The sequence below is a fragment of the Ischnura elegans genome, chromosome 1, assembly GCF_921293095.1.
Source record: "Ischnura elegans chromosome 1, ioIscEleg1.1, whole genome shotgun sequence".
Taxonomy (NCBI): domain Eukaryota; kingdom Metazoa; phylum Arthropoda; class Insecta; order Odonata; family Coenagrionidae; genus Ischnura; species Ischnura elegans.
In genome coordinates this window covers 155,624,268-155,635,882 of record NC_060246.1, presented here as the reverse complement: position 1 = coordinate 155,635,882, position 11,615 = coordinate 155,624,268, and positions in this window count along the sequence as shown.

Below are 11,615 nucleotides of genomic sequence, written 5' to 3'. Positions count from 1 at the left end.
TCTTGTTCCAGAAAAAAAGGTAAGTAGGTTCAAGAAAAGAAGGTAAGTGAGGTACATCTGTGACATATTTGTATTTGCTGCATTGTTTTGTTAATATCTGCTGAAGTTCATAAATTTGCTCGCAGTAATTTGGTTTTCCATCATCCAGTCACTATCAAACGGCTCTGCTCTTCTTTTAAAGTTGATCCAATTAATGAGCGAAATGAGCATGGGTTTCTATTAGAGATGTGCGAATAGTATCCGCGAATACTCGAATACCTCGAATTCTATAAAGTATTCGATATTCGAGGTTTCGAATAGTTATGCGAAAAGTACCGCCTCGAATACCTCGAATACTTTGAATTTCAGGTCATACACTGTCGCACGCACGTCGTTGGTAGTTGACTCGGAAAAATGTAGAGAACTATAGTCATTTAGTGCTCGCAGCGCCGTTTTACGCAAGTTGACGAATTACATAAAATTCGTGGATTTTAGCGGTGAAAAGAGTTCGACGAGGGGAACCGAAAATAGTCGGTTGAAAAAATCCGAAAATCCCCGATTCCCCCCACCAGGAGAACCTCAGTGCCGTGGGATAGCAACCTTAGGGCATTTCCCACGATCCGCTATCCCCCTCCATTCAGCACTCGCCTCACCCACTCTGACGCTTTCCTCTTCTCCGAAATCAAACAAAAGGTCCCAGCTCGTGCAGGGATCGCATTACGAAGACCCCTGCTTCGAAAAAAATATCGAGTTACGAGAAGAATAAAAACGTGTTTCACGCCCTCCCCCCTTTTCTCACCCACTGACCTTTTTCTGGCTACCCGCTTCGAAGTTCCCCATTTCTGGAAGTCAACTGCTGCGTGAGTACAGTAGGATACTTACATTAGCGCATTTCCCAAGATCCGGTATCCATCTCCATTCAGCACTAGCCCCCCCTCTGAGGCTTTCCTCTTCTTCGAAATAAAAAAAAGGTCACAGCTCGCTCAGGGATCATATTACGAAGACCTTAGCTTCGAAAAAATACCAAGTTACACGAGAACAATAGAAACGTGTTTCGGACCCTCCCTTTTCTCCCCTACTGACCTTTTTTTCCCTACCAGCTTCGAAGTTTCCCATTTCTGTGGAGGTCAACCGCTGGATGAGTCATCTATTAGCACAAAAGGTGTCTAAGAATGACTTTCGTCATTTGATGTTACACCTTTATTGAATTGAAATATTAGTAATGTGCGCGTAATTTCAAAAAGAATAAGACCAAACACGACGTATTTCTGAGTTTATTTAAGCATTTTACGCAAAGAAATAAATGTCAAAATACGACGGAGACTTAGCATTCTGGCGAAACTCGATATGAGCAGCAGAGCTTCTGGGAAGTTGATGCGGTATTTTTTTCCGAAAACATATATCAAGTTGCAATTTATGAGTGGTGCTATAAATCTTTATTGTTACAGTCCCAGACAAAGGGATATTTTCTCAGAATATTTGGTTTCTCCCTGATAGCAATTCCAATTCATCTTCTTATCTCGTGAGAACTCCCAAAGATGGACTGAAAATAATTGAAGAAAATCTGGTGGAGAAGAGCTTGTATTTTACAAAATGCCTCAGATTGTCAGCTAGCACTTGGCAGCAGGAGTGGGGGTAAAGCGATGTAAGTTGAATTAATTATATGCCCAATTGTTTCCATAAAATTAAAATATTCATTAATCAGCTAAATTCCTGTTCGAATCATTTAAAGGAAATCAAAATTACTCCCCTAAATCTTGTGTTGCCTGCTGCATAGGCAACCGAGTCAAACATTCCAGCATTCATCATTTAGTATTCGAGGTATTCGAAATTCGAGGTATTCGAAATTCGAGGTATTCGAATATTCGAGCAATGATTTAATATTCGAATTCGATATTCGAATTCGAGAAATATGCTATTCGACCCATCTCTAGTTTATGCACATCCTTCTCATCATTCTTGACCATTACTTTAAAGCCTTGACTCTGTCCATCTGTTTAAATGTATTCGCAACAACTGGATCAATAAGAAAAGCTATAATTTTTTTAACTGAATGCATTATATGCTACATTTCTGTTCTATCTGGTAGGATATGGTATTTTTCCATTCAAAAAGATTTTCCTCAGGTACTTTAAAGCAGCAAATCCTAGTTCACCGTTTATTATAAGGTTAAAATTCGCCCCAATATGTGCATAAATTGCCATGACATTATAGTTTGCAGATAGGTCTAATCAAAATAATCCCTATGTAATTTAAAAGAAGCTTAATCTAGTTTTGTCCTAATGTATTGCATGTGTAAGCACATAACTTTTTTTATTTCTTCATCGCTTAATACAGCGATGCTGAAAAAATAGAAGCCCCGTGAAGGATATCAAAATCCTATGACTTCTATGTTATAAGTAACACTGATGCGTAAAATATGTTTTACTAAATATAAGACTTTTCATGATACTCGGATTCTCGAGGTTTAGAATGCATTTGGAAGCAAGCTGTTTCTCTTCAAAGAAGATTTTTCGCCGACGGCGTTGGTCCATTCGAAACAATTATTTTTCCCGAAGTAGGGATTTACTGTTAACATCTTTTAAATGTAAGTACATATGATATTATATAAGGAAAATTGTAGCCGGAGAAATGTCTGTTCACATATCATTTGGATTTCCTACGCAATCCCCACCAATCGGCGCTATCAATGGCAGTCTTCGCTACTCCCTCCGTCTGCCTACGACTCGTGACGTCACGATGGAGCGCTCAGCCCTTTTCTCTCGGTGGTCGTGCCTTATCCCCCAATATATTGGCTATTCTTTGTTCGAATTCGCAATAATCCCTGCGATCATTGCCACTTCTCCTATTATGATATTTCTTTTTATTGTAACCTTTTTTGATGGCACCAAACTTCCATCTCACCTGATCACTATTCAACTGAAAATAGTAAGTTACAATTCAACTCAGAAAGGTATTTCAACAATGCTCTCATAATAAAAGAGTGAATTCTCTTCTTGATAGATAGTAATTATCTATCAAACGGACATCTATCTTTCACACAAGGACTTTTCATATTACACAAATAAAATTATTGAGGAATTGCTTACCTCAAAGTTTAAGGTGCATGAAGAATTAACATCCTCTGCCACCTTTTGCCAAAAACATTTATTCCTCTGCGTTTTGTCATGACTGATATCCCTGCTTTCGTATGCTGCCAAAAGTGCTAGTGCGGCTTCTCGGTTCCATGAAATTTTGGTATTCTCTAAATTAGTACTAGGGTTATCAGCTGGATGATTGCTATATTAAAGGAATAATTAAAGAAAAATTGCCAGTAAACACGTTAGGGTGTAGGGATAATAAGAAGTCATGGGAGGCATTTCTATTTCTGAGATTACTGTACAGAAAATGATCCATACAAGCAAATCATTTTACAGTATTTGTGGATTTGGATAAGGCACATTGAAAGGAATAAAACATTCAATACTATGGGGAAACCTGGATTGGATTTCCAAGATACTCATCTGCAAACTCCACAGGGGCCAAGTAGACACAATACATACGCAAAGATGAAGAAATAGGGAAGTATAAAAATCTACAAAAGATGATAACCTATCACCAGTTCTTTTCAGCTTGTTTGTGAGCATTGAAAGAAATAGAAAAACTAGGAAGTCGTTTTGAATAGAAAAGGCATAAACACACTATAGGCTATGCAGATGACAATAGTATCACTTCAGGCAATAAGAAATATCCCATAGAACTAACTGAACACAACTGCAAATTGAAAAAAGATTGAAATTCATTAAAAAACCATTCATTTTATAATAGGGTGGTTTCCTATTATTTTTTTATTGCTTTAATCGAAAGATTATTACTCCTGGAGTACGTATTTCACGCGTTTAGATTTTTAAATGACAACATCTATTTTTCGCGATTAAATGAAAAGTGAAAATTTTCAAGCGCGCGAAAACGCGACGCTTAAGTATGAATGCCGGGAAATATCTCCGTACGTCGTATTTCTGGTTCCCCCTCCCGCCCGGTGAGGTGACCTTGAGGCGAGGCTTAGCGCTGATACGTCGCAGAATGCTAGCGGATAGCAGAGTACCATGCTGAATGGTAGCGCTTGGCTTAAAAAAGGTTAATTAATACCTTATCAAACGAAGAAAACTTTCCGAACTTAGCCAGTTTTAATAGGTGATTATTAAGACATGTTTCCCTGAGCTCTGTGCCTCATGCATGCATTGGTAACCTCAGACGATGCATAACTCCTATCCTCTCGTGTAGAAACTAGGTCCCTGTGACGTCATGCGGAGTGGAATCGCATGGGCGCCAATCTGGCCTTTTTCAAATGAGGATAAAATTTGACCCTTGCCATTCGCCTAAACCGGTATTTCAAAAACCAAATAATTTGTGTATTATGAATACACTAATGGTGGGTAACGAATCGCAATCAATGCCTTTCGTTTTCTTTGATGAAGGAAACTACCCTATGGTGTGGGAAGAATTAAAGTATAAGCCCAATTCTCCCTCAATGGTGAGAGATGTTAATGATTTGAATCATTCACTTAAATTGGAAGCACCATAACTCAGGATTGAAGAAGCAGGACAGAGGTATAGCAAAAAATACCTCAAGCTAATGTGGCATTCATGGTAATGAGGCCTTTGTAATTCTCGAAACATTTTATGGCTTGTATGGCATTAAATTTATAAAATGAGCTCTTCAAGATATATGCTGCATTCACTTTATGTTTTAGTAATAAAATATTCGAGAAACAAACCTATTTCCAGTGAAAAGCAAATAATATCCACATAATACTATATGTAAACCATTTATATTTAACATTATATACCTTATAAAAATTTACCGTAACAAAGTGCCAAAAATATGTCATTGGAATTAAATAAACTTACTTGAAACATTATAAAGGATTTTTGAGGACTCAAAAATAACAATTTTGTTCAAATTCCTTCAAACATATAATGTTGACTTATGTTTATGAGAAGCGGGATTTCGAATGACTTAAAATATTGCTCCATGCAAACGGCGGTTTGATTCAAAAACTTATATATTTATCTGTAAAGATGGCGCTGCAAACGTCTTAACTCTCAATTTCCTGCGAGTCAAACAGGAGTCAACTTGTGTCACAACAATCTGTGACACACATTGAATGGACAATCGAAACCATGACACAAGTCGACTTGTGTTGACAAGTGTCGATGAATGGAAAGCACCCAATATTGACTACGGCTACGGTTGCTATGGAGATGCTGTTGTTATGACTTGTTAAAAATTGTTTAGTTGATTCGCTATCGCTGCACAAAAAGTATGCAAAGAAAGATGAATAACATACATATAAGTGGAAAAGCTTCCCAAATTCTTTTTTTGATTCCATCGGAAGTGTGATAAAATTACCTGTATATGGATGAATTTTGATTACTACTACTTCTTTCGCCGCAGCTAACACCGGTCTAGGTCGCTTAGGGTTGTCCTAATTCTTAAATAGTCGCTTCATTATATCATTAGATCCTGGGCATTCCTTTCAGTCAAACTTTTCTCCAATCTTTCTCCACATAGTCCCCTCACCACACCTATACTTTGGTATTTGCTTCGCTCTCTTTACTCATACATGCAAATTTAGCATTCTGTTCCCCACAATTTCCACATCCCTTCTGAAAATAAGACGAAAACATTTCATCCTTCTCCCTTACTCCATCCTCTCAATCACCTACTATCTCTCCCTAATTGTACATCTTCTTGATTTTCACATCATGCATCTTGTAATTCTCATATCTGTCACAAAATGCCCAAGAAAAGGAAATTCTCACGTTTCGCCCTTAACATGCCAAGTTTCATTGCGATTAAAAAAGAATGTAACTGTACATAGTAATATATTGCTATTATTATTAATATTATTGATAACCATTTCATCACATTATCATCGGAATCGTTAAAATGAAGATGGTAGAAAATAATTAAAAATTAATTGTATTACAGTAGTTGAATTGTTTTTGAAGAAAACTTTTATTTTTTTCGATAATATATTTTAACTTGTAATGGCAGCACGTTTGCGCAATAAACAAACCATTTTACGTTGTTATATCGAAAAACCATTTTTTGCATCGAATTGAGCTGGTTCAACAAATATCTTGTTTGGTATACGTGCGTCAAGTGCTGCTTGCTTCAAAGTGCCGTTACTGTGACCGATAATACTAATATCGCCGCTTACCTTCCAATGCAGAAGACGGCCGCTTGCCCATCTATATGTTCCTCCGTTTAAATATTGTAGAAATCGAAAGCAAAAGCATTCAAAAATAGCATAGCCACTGTGACATTACGGAATTCATAAAACTTTAAGCAAGATGTATATATCCCGCTCAAAGTTTCTAGTGACTAACCAAATCGGATTTCCAAACAAAGTTAAGTATATTTGACATGCCCTTTCTATTCGGAGAAAAGCCCACTCATTATTGACTCGTTCGGCGATGTTATTATATCGCTGATATTAATAATGTTTCAAAGATAAAAAGACTCGCATTTGCCGTTATCGATGCGGCTCATTCTTTTTGAGTAGTGTTTGAAAAAATTTCATCAGAAATCGTTTTTACTTGAAGTCAATTTTTACAGAAATGAAATTCTCAAATTCTTAACAGGAATCTAAATTTGAAACAAAATATCGATAAATCAATATATCGACGATTCTTTTAGATAAAATGCAGTCACAACGAAAACACGTTTGTTATTCAATCAAAACATCTTAAAATACTCATTTGAGCAACCGAAAAATTCTAAAATACATACTTAGATTTCATGATTGATTTATAGTACAAACAAATTACAATTGCCAGCATATAAATGTTATTGGATCACCTCATTGAACCATTCGGCTCTAACAAAATTTTAAATTAATATCCATCGAATGAGATGCTTTCTTGGCGACAGAGGTGGTGCCCTTCCAATTTTACTGGCTGTTAGAGAAAGGTATTTTTTGCATGGTACGGGTTGACTTATTATACGTCGGTAAAGAGGCTGCTGTAATTAAACGCAATAGCTTTTTAACTTGTAATGCTGTCGAAGTTTGAAACTTGAGTTTTCATGGTAACTCGATGATCATGATTCAATCACGATTTTCTGTATCTCTGAGTTTGAAAACACGATTTTTTATCACTGTTGGGCATATATCTACTGACTGCATCTTCCACAAGGCTTTGATCTCTGCAGCAAGTTCTGCATATTTGTTAATTTTGGTGGATTGTGATTTCTGTACATTATGATTTAAGGGATATGTCACGTCTATTAATCGTATTCATCGTAACTTGAGGACGATGTTTCAATCTTGATTTTCTCAATCTCTAACTTTTAAAACACGATTATTATTTTTTAAGAGATCGATTTTTCCTTTACTTGTTTAGAGCTATTTAAAACGAAATTGACGGCCGTGATTCCTTCGCAAAGAATTTGATGATCTCATGAATTTTCGTTGAATGTATTGTAACGGTTCAAACCGCGAGAGCCGCCCGCTCGCCTCCCGTTCGATATCTCCCCGTACATGTGATTGTTAACTCTCCACTCCCCAAAAATAGAAAATTTGCCCCGACGGAGACTTACCGTATCCGGGCTTAAAATCAAGTTCCCCAATTGTTCGTGCCTGCACGCACACTCACTTACAACAGGATCTAAGGAAATCGTGGCAATAGCAAAACAAATAACTTCAATGATATCCCTTTTACAATTGATTTTAATAATTGAACTACCATAGGTTCCAAAATTTACACTGACACTAAAGCATTCCCAACACACACAATAAATCCCCGTTCCAAAATCTATCGGCGTCACCTCCAACATGAAATATTCACCTTCGGCTTCTCCTTCCAAAATTACAATAGCACTTTCTCAATGATTATAAAAAATTGATGTTTCCAACAACAAAATGTACTCACGCTCTTTAGCGAATAAGCAACGTAAAAAATAGTGACATCAAACTTACAAAAAGAACTTTCCGTGCAAAGCAATTATAAATTGGGCGTTACTGTTCAAATGGCCACCCGTTTTGAACTCGGGCTCAATGATCCGCCAAGTGACACTAACATTCAGAAAGTATGCTCAAACTTCACCACGTGCCGCACTTAAGTCTTGCAGGGCCGTGACTAAAACCAGCCAACAGTAAATTCACTAGGGCCTTATTGTGGGGAGCACACTTGGGACTTTCAAAGGGGGGAACCATCTGGACACCAAAGGATCTATTCGGGCTTTGGTAATTTCCAAGCTTACTTCCTTTATCCGATGTTCTCGCCACCCCTGAAGAGCTGTCCGCGTATCGGCCTCCACCACGTGCCGTAGCTTGGCTGCTGCTGCTTGTCACCGCACGCCACTATGACTTATCTTTGTGTCACACCGTAAGAGAGAGAGAGCTATCCTTCTCGTCTCTCTCTTTTATAAACTCTGCACTACCCACAATCACCTCGGGTGCACCTCAACGCCCTCTTTTTTCCCCGGCCGTAAGGCGGGTTTTCAAACGTATTCCGGGAGAGAACCACTGTGTCGCCTCTCCCGGAAATCCACTCACACACCATCCATAAAAAAAAATATACTACAATGGAAAAAACAAAATAAACCCTTTACATAAATTCAGGATAGAACTCCGTGAAAAAAATGCTAAAAATGTGAGTGTGCGCGCAGACGTAACCCCCCCCAACCGCGATGTTTTATATGATGCGTCGGGCCGGCTCCGGTCCGTACCGCTACACACCCCCACACTAAACTAAACACGGGGTATCTCCAATTAAATTACCCTCTGGTTAGTTTACCAGCCAAAAACAATAAATTTTGCCTACAATGACATAAATCCAACAAAAGTAATTACCGATTGAGCACTCTACCCAATCGTCTCATCCCCACAGTAGACTAGCTACTCCCCATGAGGAAGTTCAAAATATGGTTTCAAATTTCCCACATTATGGATACCAATTGACTCTCCTGAGTCTTCTTCGAGATGGCAAGCATTTGGACCCGCAAACTTTGAGACACGGAACGGTCCCGTGAATAAGTGAAAGAATTTATGAAACCTTCCTGTTTTCGCGTCCGAAGGACGAGGGGTTCTCATCAAGACTCGGTCATTTATTTGAAACTTATGAGTCTTCCCCTTCTGTCTAGACTGACGAATGCGATTGGCTCGTTTCAGTCTCCCTCGCACCAAATGCGTCACATCAGCCCGTGAATACTCAGCTTGGCCTGGTACTTTTACTAATTCATCATCCTCCCGGGATGGTTTTTCCCCAAAATGCACTTCCATAGGAGTTAATCCCGTACTCTCATGCACAATTTCATTAAACCATTTATTTATCCATGGTATAACTTCCACCCATTTTCCATGATCGTCCGAACAATAAGCTCGAAATACCCGGGACAACTCTCTCATTATGCGTTCACTCGGGTTCGTCTGTGGCCGGCGAATGGAGGAATAGACCACTGAAATCCCCCTTTCTCTCATAGCCTCCACCCACTCGCGACTCGTAAACTGACTTCCGTGGTCTGTCAATATTCGCCTAGGAACTCCGCACCACGGAAAATAATTATTGACTAATACCCTCACGCAATTCTTCGTTGTTGGTCTACGCAAAGGATATCCCTGCACCAACTTAGAAAAAACATCCACTACTACCAGAATATACCTATTCCTCCCCTTTCCCTTCTTGACCACAACAAGTGGATTTACAAATGGGCTAGGAGACTTCCTAATGATTCCCATTTCCACCATCTCATTAATCTGGGCATCTACCAAGGGTTCATACACGCGAGGAATGGGGTAAGACTTCATTACGAAAGGCGTTTCCTCCGTCAACTGAATCCTATGCGTAAATCCTTTAACCAACCCCGGTTCCTCAGAAAAAATCCCTTGAAATTTACTTAATAAAGCACCCAATGATCGTCTTTGATCAATATCTAAATGATTGAGGCTTTGGACTGTTTCTTGAATTTCGCTGTCCGTGACAGTGGCGCCCTTTCTCCCTTTTTCTTCGCCCAAAGTCAACGTACACACGGGAAACTCAGCCTCTACTTCACCCTCTTCTCCCACCTTAAATTGTACCTTTCCCTCCTTAAAATCAATCGTAGCGCCGACTTCCGCCAACCAGTCTGTCCCTAAGATGACTTGACGAATTAAATTCTGCACAACGAGACACACTACGTCAACTTCTCTTATTCCCACTTGCACCGTAATTAACGCTTGCTTGGTAATTGCGTGCGATTTCTTTCTATTAGCACATACCAAAAAACACTTTTTCATCGGAAATATTGGAAGTTTGGGGTCTTTAGCTAACAACTGCTCAAATAACGCTTCGTCTATCGCTGAGACTTCGCTACCCGTATCTATCAGAGCCCCTACCCTATGACCTCCACACTCCACTTGAATCTCCGGACATTCTCTCCTCATAACTTGTCTCTCTTCCTCATACAATAAGTCGTCTAATGGATTACCCTCTAGGATGCACGTAGCTATTATTTCTCGTGATTCCCCTTTTTTTTCTTCCGAGCCGACGGAATCACTCGCCTCGGACCTTACCAGTTTAACGGTATCGTCTCAATGCTTCTAACCCCCGCGCCTTCACCTTGGGTCGTCTCACCTACAACCTTACTAATTGCTCCATCCTTCTCGGCTTCCCTTCTCGTTCTCTGGGGATTACCTAATGCAGGCGGTGGGATCGTAAAAGTGGGCAAAACCGGAGTTCTCGCCTCGGACCCTCTCAACTCCCCCTCACCCTTCCTTTCTACGGCTCCCCTTCTTCCCTCTGAAACGTTTATGGACGCCACTCGCCTGTTTTGTTGGGCTGCCTGGGGCCCCGACCTACTCTCCTCGTCATTCACTGAGTCGTAGATTCTTAACATACTCAGTAACTCATGGGTCGACGCTACCTTCGCACTTCCCAACAAATTCTGTATCCCAATGGGATATTGACGGCTCAAAAAATAAATAATCTCCTCCTCACTTAGTGGTGGCTCGCAATCTTTTGCTAATACGATTTTTTTCATCGCATATTCTTCCATTGTCTCCCTTCCCCCGGGATAATATCTCCCTTTACTTACATTTTCTCGAGATCGACACCTGGCCTTCAAGTCCCAATATCGACCCAAAAACTTCCCTTTCAAGTCCTCGTATCCCTCATCGATGGATTCCAATGTCTTTACCCACATACTTGCTTTTTCTCGTAACATGTTAACAAAAATTATACTTTTTTGATTTTCCCCACAAGATACCGCTGTAAAATACCTTTCTGCTTCCTTCACAAAAGTAATCGGATTCTCGTAAGTACATCCTCGGAACGTAGGCATTACAATTGCGTCTTTCAGCCATGCGATTCCACCCAATACCGAGGTAGGCCCCTGTTGCTCTAAACGCTCCAAGCGCCCCTTCAACACTTCAAATTTTGTTTTCGTCGACTCCTTCATTTGTTCCCTCGTAACTTCAACCTCACCCTCTATTCTGTTCATCCGCTCCCCGAGATTGATCGTCACTTCCTTAACTTCTACTAATGTAGATTCCTGTTGGGAAAGTCGGTTATTGACCGCCCCCATCATTTTCAAAAATTCGCTCTGAAGGGATTGCCTTTCTTTACGCAATTCCTCCTTCTCCTGCTCCTTCTCCCTACGTCTTTCCTGCTTC